Genomic DNA, 12,735 nt, shown 5'->3' on the forward strand with positions numbered 1-12,735 from the left:
GCCCCACTCTTCAGTGATTAGGCCAAAGATTCCTAGAAGGAAATTTGACCGTAGGATGAGTATCTGCACACCATCCCTCTGAAAGAACAATTGGTGTGCTTTGTGGTCTCCATACCAGCAGAGAACATATTTAACACACAACAATTTCTACCTTAGGAAGTCAAAACCAAGGGTTGTCAGAATCATAGAATCCCTACAGTGCAGAAGGAGGCCATTTGGTCATTGAATCTGCACCAACCACATGCCCACCCAGGCCCTATCCCATAACTATACATATTTACCCTGCTAATCCCCTGACACGAGGGTCAATTTAGCATGGCCAATCAACCTAAACTGCACATCTTTGCAGAATGGAAACTGGAGCACCTGAAGGAAACCCACCCAGACATGGGGAGAATGTGCAAACTCCACACAGATAGTGGCTTATGTATCTATGAACATACAATTAAGGAGCAGGAGTAAGCCATTCAGACCCTGAGCCTACTCCATCATTTAATTTGATCATGACTAATCTGATAATAACCTCAAATCTGCATCCCGCCCACCTTTGATAACTGATCACCCCCTTGCCCACCAAAAGTCTATCCACCTCTGCCTTAAAAATAATCAAAGACTCTGCTTCCATCATCTTTTCAGAAAGAGAATTCCAAAGAATAATGACCCACTGAAAGAGAAAATAAAAATCTCTTCTCTCTCTTAACTGGGTGACTTTTTACTTTTAAATAGTGAATGGGAGTTTCAGATTCTCCTACAAAAGAAAACAAACTCTCCAAATCCACCCTGTCAAGACCCATCAGGATCTTATAGATTTGAATCAAGTTGCCTCTTGCTCTTCTAAACTCTAGCAGATACAAACCTAGCCTATCTAAGCTATCCTCATAATCAACCCATTCCAGGTATAAGTCTGATGAACTGCTTCCCACACATTTATCTCCTTCCTTCAATGAGGTGACCAATACTGTACACAGCAAATCAAATGTGGTCTCACTAGGTGCCTGTAAAACCATATATAGTGTAAATGAAGTAGCTTTAAAGAAAACCTGACTGAGTCAGACCTAAGTCACTCATGAGCAAAGGGAAACTTTCTCAACGCAGGTAAGGTCACAAGTTCAAACACAGAACATGAAGCAGACACTAAAGTATGAGACATTTTCCCTCCTGAAGAACTGCAGTGACACACATCTAGTGGTTAAATTACAGATCTACCATGGGAAAGAGATTCACAAAGCCCTAAATGGAGTATAGCAATTTCTCTGAGAAAGTGTGAGGAAAGGAAAGGAAATGAACCAAACAGTTGGAAAAGGCAGACATTGTTTGGCCAGGATTTTCCTGAGTTGGGGCTAAGAGCCCAATCAGGAGTGTTTCCCACTGGTGTTGGCAGCATCTTGCAGGTGAGATTCACCAACCTGAAAGATGTTAATAAGCCCATTTTGACCACCCCACCAGCCAGACCCACTGTTCTGAGATGGTGCTGCCATTTTTAAAGGGCTCATCAATCTCCACACTTGGAAACAGGACCCTCTTCCAAAAACGATTAAATGGTGCCCAACCTCCATCCCACTGACCAGGGGAGCACCACCAACCCCTCAGCAAAGAGGGGCATCCTCCCTGCCACCCATAAACAATGTTTTTGCCCCCCAACATCACTCAGGTATGAGGGTGACCTGACCTTCCCTCTCAGAACTCCCACCCAGACACTCGGCTCAATCCCCACATCCTCATCAGACCCAAATCCGCCCCCGCCTCCCACAATCAGCCCCTTTTCCCCCTCAGACCTTCTACTCAGCCTCCCTTCAAGCCACAATGCACTGTCCCCTGGCATTAACAACCTGACCCGGTGTCTTGGGCCCCAGGGGAACTCAAGCATGTAGGGCCAGAGGCTATTTGCGCTCTGCTGCTGCCTGGCTGCCTAGGATGGGTCCTTCAAGGGTCGTAGGTATTGGGTAGGTTCAGACTGGGGACAAGAGGTTGACCTCACCACTCTCTGACAGGGTGGGTGTGTTGTGGCTCAACTGTTCCTTGTAGTCTGACAGACCTGAAGATCACCCCCGGCATGGTGATTTCATGATGTGGAGATGCCAGCGTTGGACTGAGGTAAACACAGTAAGAAGTCTCTCAACATCAGGTTAAGGTCCAACAGGTTTATTTGGTAGCACAAGTCACTAACTTTCAGAGCGCTGGCCCTTCATCAGGTGAATGAGAGTTCTCAACCCCCCACTCACCTGATGAAGGGTCAGCACTCTGAAAGCTAGTGGCTTATGCTACCAAATATACCTGTTGGACTTTAACCTGGTGTTTATGGTGATTTCAGGCAGCCCTGTGATCGATTTCTGTATTCCTAACTGTTAGCTCTGAAAATCCTGAAGTGGAGCTCATTTCAATCTCCATGCCCCCTGGTTACCTGACAGGCTTTTAAATCGCTCCATTCTGCAGCAGAGATTCTCCCTGTCAGAAGCTACAGGTGTGAGCAGATCCCTTTGAAACCCTCGACAGAGAGGAGAAGTCAAAGTCACTTGAAGGGAGAAGGGTGGGGTTCCAATCTGCCCAGCTGAGCACTCAGCCCCAGTGTATGCACACAGCTTTGATTTGAAGTTGTTGATGCTTCCCAGGAAGTCGAAACTGTTGAAACCCTCCTCACTGCCCTTGAAGTCTTTGGTCAGTAACAAATTCAACATGCAACACCTCGTAAAGTATTCGACTGCCAGCTCAATGGATTTCTATCATCCGCCAACCGCCTGTGTTTATTTTTATTTCCCTTCATAGTTGAATGCTACGCAGTACCCCATTAATCCTGACTGCAATGTTGACAAAATCTTATCCTGATTGACAGTTTGTGGTTTAATTTCCTCTTTGAAATGATGCATTCAACCAATGGACCTTGGGGTCCAACACATCAGGTTGTATGAAAGCCCACCCACTGCAGATCCCCCCACTGGGGAGGTGGGCAAATAGCAGGAGGAGAATTTAATCAAGTTTCAATACATTAAATGTAGTGGATCTACATATTTATCGGTGGGCAGGAAAAGGTTTGGCACCCAGCATGGTATCCAGTTTTTGCCCATTGCCTAATTCTCCGGCCATCACAATACTGACCCTACACTAACAGGCCCAAAGAATTCTATTAGTCAGCTGCTGAGACTAGTGACTTTTTGGAAAAATTCTGCACTTCCTGTTTTCCTAAAATAAGCAGAAAGTTTTTATGAGACTGGGTGCATCACCAGGACTTCAGCCTGATTGGATTGTTCTTATTACTGCATTAACTTATACCTGTGCTGTGTTATGCAACACTTTACCGGTGTTTATTGCCTATCCTGTTACACCCCTTGACAACACTTCTCATTTGTTTCATTTATTGTTATTATTTTTGGGTTTAACCTCTATTTTTCATTTAATTTTTCGTCCACACAGAAATCTTGTTTTATTTGTCCACACACAACACAACTCCCTAAGGGTGCACAGGTACAGTCTCTGCAAGATTCTGACATTTCATTTTGTTACTCGGTGATTACTCTAACCTTTTCATCTTGTGGGTATTTGCCACAGTAAACTCTGGCACTTTGAGCACTCCTATCTTGTCCATAAACTTAAATGTACATTCCGATATCGTGGTATTGCTGTCTTTGTTTTCGAGATTCATTGTCAATTTATGTTACACCCAAGGGCAATTTGGGATGAGAATAAATCATAGAATCCCTGCAGTGCAGAAGGAGGCCATTTGGCCGATTGAGTCTGCACCAACAAAGCACCAACCCCACCCTATTCCTGTGACCTCACATATTTACCCCACTCCTCCCCCTAACATATACACCTTGGACACTGTGGCACAATTTACCATGGCCGTTCCACTAATCTGCACAGTTTTGCATGGTAGGAGGAAACTGGAGCACCCAAAGGAAACCTACACAGACTGGTTATTGCAGAAGGCCAGGGGACTTGGAGTTGGGGGTAGGGTGTTAGCGTGGATAGAGGATTGGTTGTCAAATAGGAGGCAGAGAGTGGGGGTCAACGGGTGCTATTCGGATTGGCGGATGGTGACTAGTGGAGTGCCCCAGGGGTCAGTGCTGGGGCTTCAGCTTTTTACCATTTATATAGATGATCTGGAGGAGGGAACCGAGTGTAGGGTGTCGAAATTTGCGGATGACACCAAGATTGGGGGAACGGCAAATTGTGCGGAGGGTGTGGAGAGTCTGCAGAAGGATCTAGATAGGCTGGGCGAATGGGCCAGGAAATGGCAAATGGAATTTAATGTTGGCAAGTGTGAGGTGGTCCACTTTGGTAGGAAGAATGGTAGGAAGGACTATTACTTACGTGGAGAAAAACTGCAGCAGGCGACGGTGCAGAGGGACCTCGGGGTCCTTGTGCATGAGTCGCAAAAACCCAGCTTGCAGGTGCAGCAGGTGGTCAGGAAGGCGAATGGGATGCTGGCCTTCATAGCGAAGGGGATTGAATATAAAAGTAGGGAGGTCTTGCTGCAGCTGTATAGGGCATTGGTGAGGCCGCAGCTGGAGTACTGTGTGCAGTTTTGAGCGCCGCACCTGCGCAAAGATATTTTGGCCTTGGAGGGAGTGCAGAGGAGGTTTACTAGGCTGATACCGGAGTTGAGGGGGTTGAGCTATGAGGAGAGGCTGAATAAACTAGGCTTGTACTCGTTAGAGTTTAGAAGAATGAGGGGAGATCTCATTGAGACGTATAAGATGATGAATGGGATGGATAGGATAGAGGTGGAGAGACTCTTCCCGCTCAGAAAAGACAGTAGGACTAGGGGGCACAGCCTCAAGATAAAGGGGGGGCGTTTTAGAACGGAGTTGAGGAGGAACTTCTTCACCCAAAGGGTGGTGAATCTCTGGAATTCTCTACCCGTTGAAGTGGTGGAGGCTGCCTCGCTAAATATTTTCAAGAAGCGGGTTGATGGGTTTTTGATAAGTGAGGGGATTAAGGGTTATGGGGAGAGGGCGGGAAAGTGGAACTGAGCCACGACAGATCAGCCATGATCTTATTGAACGGCGGGGCAGGCTCGAAGGGCCAGATGGCCTACTCCTGCTCCTATTTCTTATGTTCTTATGTTCTTATGACTTGGGGAGAATGTGCAAACTCAACCTGCTCTTCTTGCTGCCGGTGAACATTCAATGTGCAGACTTTAATGTTGTTGCCAGAATGGTACGTGGTATGATTTGCATTCTCACAATTTGCATATCATGTGCAACATTTTGGAGCCCTCAGGATACCAGCTAAACAAGGGTGCAAACAATCCCAATTGATTACCCTGTAACCCTTTCCCTGATTTTTCACTTTCCTGCGATGTGCTCCTCCCTTGCTACCTTTCTTAAAGAATTCCTTAAATTCCAAAGCTGATGAGTATAAATTGCTCCTTTACATAAGAGCATTTCTCAAATCTGCTGAGTTGACTTAAGTAGGCTGTTCAGAAGCTTTTACTTTTTTGAAACTCCACGTTAGCAAGTATATCCTCTGTGTCAATATTTTTGAACAGTGTTCCTATGTAACAGACTTCACTTCAAACATGATGCATTGACAATGAAGCCTGAAGACAGAAAGCACTATATAAAAAAAATCACACTTTTGACTTAATTTGCTGATTATAACTAAAGTTTGTGCATATGCTCCAGCTACCTGCAATATTCTATAGCTTGTGATGATAAACTAATATTGTAAACTGTTCATTATTCTTCACAATCTCTATTGTATGACTCAGGCTTATAATAAATATGGTTTTCTGAAGTAGCTTTTACTTATCAAAGTGTGACACATTTTAAGTGGAGAGTTATCAGAAATGCTTTTACACACTTTGTGGAGCTACATAGCTAATTATTTAGCAACTAGACATTATATAATGTCATTGAAATGCAATTAATCCTACATTGCCCCTTAGGCTACAGCAGATAAGTAAGTCATTTTTTCATATAATAAAGCTTCTTATTCCATGAACTGTGTGATCTGCGCAACAAAAGGCGACTTGGTAACCGTTGGTGTGGACAACATTTTTTCGGGGAATTTGCTGATGTCAGCTTTGCATTTTTGTTAGCATTCCAACTTTCCAAGGCCCCATTCATTGACCATGTAGATTTTAAACACTCCTCGCTAACAAACCCTCTCGAGTATGGAGCATTAAAACTTTATTAATTGATTATTTGAATGTCACTTTAAAGAAAGGCACATCCAGGACAGCCCAAAAAAGAAGTCCCCAATAAATAAGAGGATTATCAAGCCCTTATTTAAAAAATAAAGCTTTATCTATTTGTTTTTCACTTTTGTGCCTCACATTCCCAAATGTTCAGCCATGGCGACATGCCTGCCTTCAAAAATGACTCCCTGAGTGAAGCATAAGTCATTGCGTTAAGACCAAAATGATCTAACATGTTTGTGGACATGCTGAAATGTATGCTTTGATGATAGTTTTCCACAATTTCTGCATTTTAGAATCTTTTGCTGTTTCTTCTTGTCACTGCTGGCACTTCCACTGCACAAAACATACCAGATCTATTTGGAGAACATCAAGTTCAATGCCAAAGAAGTCAACTGAGGATATATTTTCTGTAATCAATGGGTTAGGCTGTTTGCTGAGTGTATCTGATGCAACCTTCAAGTTAACCTGACTGGTACCTATAATTTCACAGTCACAACCTTGAATCTTTATCAAGAGATGTTGCAATCTTGGGCGACGCACTGGTCAATGATTTTCACAAAATTATATGTGATCATACTCTACCACAAATCTGATGCCAACTAGATAGATATGGAAATGCATCCTTCTGAACATGAAAGCCAAGGTTTCCTGCTCAATGTTGGTGTAGTTGGACTGTGCTGAAGACAGAGGTTTTGAAGCAAATACGATTGGTTTGCCTTTTATGAGTATGCATACTCCCAACCCTTTCTGTGCAACATCCATCTCCAGGACAGTTATCTCCGTATATTGTAAAATTGCAATGCTCCTGGTAATTATTCCAGTGTTTCAAAGACGTATTGATGGAGCTCCTGCATGGGAAAGATACATTGTACATGCTTTATCACACGAAGCAACAAAGATATTAGAGTGAAATTGTGAATGTATGGAGATGAGAAATTAAAAAGACCTAGAAAACTTTGAAGATCATCCTTATCTGGAGGAGTTGGCATGCCTTTAATTTGATTTGGTTTGATTTATTATTGTCACATGTATTAGTATACAGTAAAAGGTATTGTTTCTTGTGTGCTATTCAGATAAAGCATATGGTACATAGAGAAGGAAACGAGAGAGTGCAGAATGTTGTGTTACAGTCATAGCTCGGGTGTCGAGAAAGATCAACTTACTGCGAGTCAGGTCCTTTCAAAAGTCTGATGGCAGCAGGGAAGAAGCTGTTCTTGAGTTGGTTGGTACGTGACATCAGAGTATGTCTGGGTTGCACACCAGTCCTTGATTATGCTGGCTGCTTTTCTGATGGAATTGTAGGCAGAGTAAATGGATGGGAGGCTGATTTGCGTGATGGATTGGGCTGCATTCATGACCTTTTGTAGTTCCTTGCGGTCTTGGGCAGAGCAGGACCCATACCAAGCTGTGATACAACCAGAAAGAATGCTTTCTATGGTGCATCTGTAAAAGTTGGTGAGAATGAGAGTAATGACTGCTATTTTAACTGGATTGGGACATATGCCAACACAGAGATGAATAGAACTGAAGAAATTGATCTTCTGTATGTTAATACCACAGTTCAGACTGTGGAACACCAACCTTTCATTATGTGCTGCTTGCATCAATAAGTGCAGATTATGGTTGTGTTATTACTTTGTTCAACCCACCACCCCAATATCACCCGTGATAGAGGTACGTCCTGACAGTGCTTGTGATGCAGTCCATGTGAATTTGAAAGAGTTCCAGATTAACAACTATCTTAAAAAAAACATTTGAAAAGCGTATTGTGCAAGTCAGGTACAAAATGTTGTGAGCTCTTTGGATTTCTTCATAGGATGTAATAACTAACAACAATGCTTGGCACCAAGCTCTGAGGGAAAACAAAACTTTACACCTGTAAATCTTGGGTTTAACCCTTCAAAGATAAAAGCAAAATACTGCAGATGCTGGAATCTGAAACCAAAACAGAAAATGCTGGAAAATTTCAGCAGATCTGACAGCATCTGTGGCCGGAGAATACAGCAACATTTCCAGTCTGGATGACCCTTCATCAGAGCTGTTTCTGTTAGACTCTTCTAATGTGGGTGTTTTGTAAAGACAATGTTTCAGCGCTGCATTTGACTGCCATGGATCCAAGTATACTCCTAATCCTCTGTCCTTCTTCATGAGATGTGATTGAGCTGCACCAATCTGTGTGCTCTTGTACTCGTAGAATTGTACAGTGCAAAAGGAGGCCATTCCACATATCAAGTCTACGTCAACCACAATCCCACCTAGGCCCTATCCCATGGCCCCATGAAATTGCACTAGCTAGTCCCCCTGACACTAAGAGGCAATTTAGCATGGCCAATCTACCTAACCTGTACATCTTTGGACTGTGGGAGGACACCGGATTACCCAGAGGAAACCCATGCAGACACAGGGAGAACGTGCAAACTCCACACAGACAGTGACCCAAACCGGGAATCAAATCTGGGTCTCTGACACTGTGAGGCAGCAGTGCTAATACTATGCCACTGTGCAGCTTCTCTAATGATGCCGTCTTTTTCCAATTTGTCTAATTTGACCTTAAATTTGTCTTGGATGTGGGTGCTGCACCTATGCGGTGGATCAGTTAACAGACTTGTGTTGTCATGCAAGCATCATGTTTCCACTCCTTTGAAGCTGCCAGTTTTGTTAAAGTATTCTAGATAAGAACATAAGAACATAAGAAATAGGAGCAGGAGTAGGCCATCTAGCCCTTCGAGCCTGCCCCGCCATTCAATAAGATCATGGCTGATCTGACGTGGCTCAGTTCCACTTTCCCACTTTCTCCCCATAACCCTTAATTCCCTTGTCTGTCAAAAACCTATCTACCCGTGACTTAAATATATTTAGCGAGGTAGCCTCCACCAGTTCAATGGGCAGACAATTCCAGAGATTCACCACCCTTTGAGTGAAGAAGTTCCTCCTCAACTCCGTTCTAAACTGCAACCCCCCCCCCCCCCCCCCACTTATCTTGAGGCTGTGCCCTCTAGTCCTGCTGTCCTTTCTGAGCGGGAAGAATCTCTCTACCTCTACCCTATCCATCCCTTTCATTATCTTATACGTATTATCTTATCTATTATATAGATATTTTGAGGTCAAACCATATACTGGGGTGATCGGAGTCATTTTTCTGAGGTTGATTTGCCCTGCGATGTCTAACTGATTGCGTGGACTGTGACTGGTATGAGGTCACGGCAGGTCGGTAGGCCAGCATTCACTGGGCCTTCTCCGTGAAATGGAATGTCTGTGACACCCAGGAAGGCTGATTGTACTTGCACTCCAGGATTATGGATCCTACAAATGGAATTAGTGTATCTTGAAAGTTGCATAGTGTTAGATTTCTCCATGGCTTTCTACATCTGCTGATACATGTGCATGTCTTTTAGGATGCATTTTAGCATTTGTCCCTGTGTAAATCTTGGCCAAATAATGTATAGTTGTCAGCTTTCTACGGACAGATGATTTGAACCCTGGTAAGCACTAAGAATGATGTGGCAGTGTTTATCATGAGATTGAAATGCGAAATGTGTGTGTTTCACTTCATCTCATCAGGCATATCACTGTCACTTTCTCGTTAGTCAGTCAGCTCATGTGTATGTTTCTGATGGAATACCAGTTGGTCATTCATATTGCTTGAAGGTCCCCATTGTGTTCGGTTTGTTCGTATCAGTGCATGGCTCTTTGTAGCTGCATCCACCTTTGTTCTAGTGCACTGACGCTACTAATGGCCCTTTCTGCCATCTGCCTTGTAGAATTGATGAAAAGGTGGGCATTTTCTTGATGCATGCTGCATCGTGCCAGGTTCGGATGTTCTGGTGAGTGCATCAAAATTTGAGATTGTACCTCGGACCTGTGAAATTTGTAGACTTAGGAAGATTGCTTTGTATTATGTCCACCCTTGAGTAACTCTTCAGTGCTTATAGGTTTTGGGCCTGTCTTGCAGATCTATCTGGGATGCACCTTTAGAAGTTGATGCAATCACCAACTCAAAAATTCTCATTGCTAGCTCTGTATCTGAAAAATCACAATACCTACCCTTTTCTCTGCATCTACTGACGTCAAAATGACATAAATTCCAATCAATGAAGTTTAAATTGATTCAGAACTGATCTTCCAATGTAGTCCATGGGTGGGATTTTATGGCCTCGCTTGTCCCGAAACTGTACGATCCTGTCTAAGGTCAACGGATCTTCCCATATTGCACCCCTTGCCCACTCTGATTCCAGTGGTGGGCAGGCTGGTAAAATTCCAGCCCATATCTTTTGGGGATCCTGCTGATAACCCTGACATCTTCAGCCTGTGTACACTTACATTCCCAATGGTTAGGCAAATCTTTATGGCTTGCTTGTTTGATTCAGACACATCTGAATTAAGAAACCAAAGCTCTGTACGCTATCTAACCATCTTGAATTTGGATAATCGGTCAGCTACAACCCAATTCGAACTGGAGAATTTTGCAGATGTTGGGACCTTGCTTCCAGCATAAGTGTCAATATCACCAATTTTGCATGCTTTTCCAAAGCTCCGCACATGACAAGTTGTGGTGGGAATATGGAGTAATGACCTGTTTGATTTTTGTTCAATTTACTGTTCAGTAACTTTTGAGGCCACCGATTATAATTGCAATCTTCTGTGGCCCGATTTTTAATGACTGTCTGGCACTCGCTATCATTTGACCCATATCCTGATCGCTCATCTTTTCCTACTGAGCTAACCCAGTGTTGGTCCTCTTGTTGCACTGTCCCCCTCACTGAACTGGTACACTGTGCACTGCAATCTCACCATGAGGGACGAGCACACTGGCACAGTGGTTAGCACTGCTGCTTCATAGTACCAGGGACACGGGTTCGATTCTTGGCTTGGGTCACTGTCTATGCGGAGTCTACACCTTCTCCCTGTGTCTGCGTGGGTTTCCTCCTGGTGCTCCAGTTTCCCTCCACAGTCCAAAGATGTGTGCGTTGGGTTGATTGGCCATGCTAAAATGCCACTTAGCATCAGGGGGACTAGTTGGGCAAATACATGGGGTTACGGGGATAGGGGCTGGGTGAGATTGTGGTCGGTGCAGACTCAATGGGCCAAATAGATTCTATGATTCCCAGCTCTTTTCTTGATACTACCTCTGCCTATCTGCAGAGTCTCACACTGAGTTTTCAAAACTGTCTGGTGCGACAATTCCAATGCAATCTGAGAAAAAACAAAAGCTCTTAGAAGAATCCCTACAGTGCAGAACAAGGCCATTCAGCCCATCAAGCCTGCACCAACTCTCTGACAGAGCATCTTACCCAGGCCCTATTCATGTAGCCCCAGAAAATGTATGCTGCTAATTCCCCTAATCTATATGTTTTGGCGTGTTAAGGAACAATTTAGCATGGCGAGTCCATCTTTGGACTGCGGGAGGAATCAAGAGCACCCAGAGCAAACTCACACAGACATGGGACTCCACACAATCAGTCGCCCAAGGCTGGAATTGAACCCAGGTCCCTGTGGGGGAGCAGTGCTAACCACAGTGCCACTGTGCTGACTCCCCCACAGCCATATAGTGTAATCTAAAGTTGTTCACTATGTTGTATTTGAATTTAACCTTGCTACCACCTGTCTTACCACCACTGATCACCAAATGGTGTTCTTAAAATGATATCATGTTTTGGGCTTATTTGATGTACAAAATACAACACCAATTGCTCATAAGGGATTGGATAAATATCTTGTGGGTTCATTTATTTAGACTAGGCACATAAGAATAGTTACATACAGGTGTAAAACTTGATGGTATCAGAGCTGTGTGTGTGTGTGCTCTGCTTAAAGCAAAAGTGAAACTAAAATTGGATCACATGGACACACTTCCCTTCAAATGATGTCATGCTGATATCAGTTAAAGGCAAATCATTAGTTTGGAAGTCCTCCATCTGGTGGTCCAGACCTCAGATGTAAACCTTAACCTTTTCCCAATATGTCTGCTTTTTGTTATTTCAGAAGTCAGAAGCTTTGTATATGGTTATAAAAAAAAGGTAGCATGTAACAATTGCAATAAAGGTACATCAAAGAGATCACTGCCTACCATTAATAATACATGGAGAATGTAGTTTGGTGTTGGAAACCATTACAGGAATTGAGTAAGGTGAGATCAGTGGTGCGCCTTAAATTCCATACCATCATTTGCTAATTAGTTTTTTTCCCTACTTATACGCTCATTTCATCCATTTAGTCTGACACACTTTCTGATTGACATGTAGACAGATATTGTACAGCAGTAAGGTACAATGTCTTGCCATTTTGATGGCATGGCGCCAAAGTGGTTAGCACTTGTGCCTGATAGCGCCGGGGATCCGGGTTTGATTTCTGACTTGGGTGACTGTGCAGAGTTTACACGTTCTCCCCATACCTGTGTGGGTTTCCTCTGGACGCCCCAGTTTCCTCCGACAGTCTGAAGGACATGCTGGTTAGGTGCATTGGCCATGCTAAATTCTCTCTGTGTACCTGAGCAAGCACTGGAGTGGGATGACTGCGGGATTTTTACAGTAACTTCATTGCAGTATTAATGTAAGCCTACTTGTAACACTAATAAATACTTAAACTTACTGCTT

General features: G+C 43.7%; 1 protein-coding gene across 1 annotated transcript in view; it reads left to right on the plus strand.

The window, feature by feature from the left end:
- The window catches only part of rspo1 (R-spondin 1), a 281,287-nt gene that overhangs the window by 85,906 nt on the left and 182,646 nt on the right, over positions 1-12,735 (plus strand). The gene's annotated exons all lie outside the window — the stretch shown is intronic.

This window comes from Carcharhinus amblyrhynchos, chromosome 24 (assembly GCF_965287045.1).
Source record: "Carcharhinus amblyrhynchos chromosome 24, sCarAmb.v2.hapA, whole genome shotgun sequence".
In the NCBI taxonomy this organism is placed as follows: domain Eukaryota; kingdom Metazoa; phylum Chordata; class Chondrichthyes; order Carcharhiniformes; family Carcharhinidae; genus Carcharhinus; species Carcharhinus amblyrhynchos.